The sequence below is a fragment of the Cyprinodon variegatus genome, unplaced genomic scaffold (genome assembly GCF_000732505.1).
Source record: "Cyprinodon variegatus isolate N-32 unplaced genomic scaffold, C_variegatus-1.0 Scaffold750, whole genome shotgun sequence".
Classification (NCBI taxonomy): Eukaryota; Metazoa; Chordata; class Actinopteri; order Cyprinodontiformes; family Cyprinodontidae; genus Cyprinodon; species Cyprinodon variegatus.
This window is the reverse complement of record NW_015151203.1, coordinates 364,338-365,995: the sequence shown is the minus strand read 5'-3', so window position 1 is coordinate 365,995 and position 1,658 is coordinate 364,338. Positions and strand designations below refer to the sequence as shown.

At 36.1% G+C, this 1,658-nt stretch overlaps 1 protein-coding gene across 1 annotated transcript in view; it reads left to right on the top strand.

Annotated features, from left to right (window-relative positions):
- Positions 1 to 49: 49 nt before the first annotated feature.
- The window catches only part of LOC107098135 (sentrin-specific protease 3-like), a 39,467-nt gene continuing 37,858 nt past the window's right edge, over positions 50 to 1,658 (top strand). The window contains exon 1 of the mRNA XM_015395620.1: positions 50 to 204. The gene's annotated coding sequence lies outside the window, so the exon portion shown is untranslated. The remainder of the gene's footprint in view (positions 205 to 1,658) is intronic.

The following is a 1,658-nucleotide window of genomic DNA, read 5'->3' as shown; positions in this document are numbered from 1 at the left end:
AATGCACAATTCACAAGTCTGCCAACCGCCATAAAATCCCATAAGAAGAACAAGAAGAAGAAACCCGAAGAAGGAGCCGAATTGTGGCTGTTCCATACTGGTTTAATTGAATGAGGCTAAAGAGCAGCTAAAGTTTGTGTTTGCTCGTTAAAATATTCTAAAGAAATTCGTCCAATATTCAGCTAGAGCGTCTGAGACTGAGCGGTAAGAACAACATGGCTGCATCCAGCCGCTCCAGGCTCGCAGCCTGCGGCTTTATAAGGCACTTCACTGGGCATGCTAAGCTAGCTTCAGATAACCATGCTAACGGCTAACACGTTCGCGCGGAGACCTAAATAATGATCAAAGGATCGCTGGCATTGGGGTTCATGCTGGTTGTGTTCCGCTGATGAAGTCAATGACTTTGTTTTGTTGGTTATTTTGTATTAAAAGTGATTTTTTCGGATCGGGTTTGGGGAGTTTAGCTAGCGTTTGGAGCTAGCCTTGCTAGCGCTGCTCCGCTCGGCAGGGAAGCTGAATGAGCTGCTGGTGTTTAGCGCTTCATTCCAGCGGCTGTTTAACGGCTTCTGCAGGTCCTCCTCGTGGGTTTACACCTGGGTTACACCTGGCTTCCGGTGCTCCTTTATTCAGATGCTAACACCGAGCAGGTAGCCCCCCCCCCCCTCCATGCTTAGAGATCCCCTCATGGTAATTAGTGTTTACCCTTCATTAGCGATGAATTACCAACACATTCAAACCTTTAACAGCTAATAATAATGCAGCTATTCTGCTGAGATTAACCTTTTATATTTAATTAACGGGTTTGATAGAGTTAAGTTTATTATTATTGTTATAAAAACACCTGGAAGCATTGGAAACATTCATTTTAAGATATTTAAATGAATATAAAAGTGTTTATAAAGGGAGTTTGATGTCTGATGGTTTACTTTTTGTTACCTGAGATCAATTCTTAGTTGTTTTTTTTTTGTTAGATTTAATAATGTTAATTTTAAGAAAAAACAAACATATTTTGTATCATCGCTGATCATCTGAGGGAACCACAGACTATCCAGAGTTTTAAAAAAGGATTACAAAAGTTTATTTTTAGCAGAACTTACCTTGTATAATTAATCAATAGGAGGTTTGATGGTTTAAAGTTTATTGTAATTATTATAAAGACGCTTAAAAGTGTTGGAAACATTAATTTTATGCTCATGCAATGAAGATAAAAGTGTGTGTAAAGGGAATTTGTTTACTTTTTGCTCCCTGGTATCAATTATTATTATTATTATTTGTCGGATTTAATGATGTAAACTGTGACAGCAAACATATTTTGGATCATCGCTGATCATCTGAGGGAACCACAGACTACCTAGAGTTTTAAAAAAGGATTACAAAAGTTTATTTTTAGCAGAACTCACGACTGTTAACCTTGTATAATTAATCAATAGGAGGTTTAATGGTTTAAAGTTTATTATTATTATGATAAAAATGCCTAAAAGCTTTGGAAACGATCATTTTAAGATCTTTAAATGAAGATAAAAGTGTTTATAAAGGGAGTTTAATGTCTGATTGTTTACTTTTTGTTACCTGAGATGAATTCTTAGTTTTGTTTTTGTTTTTTTGTTAGATTTAATAATGTAAACTGACAAACAACAAAAAACTAATAAAAACCAAGC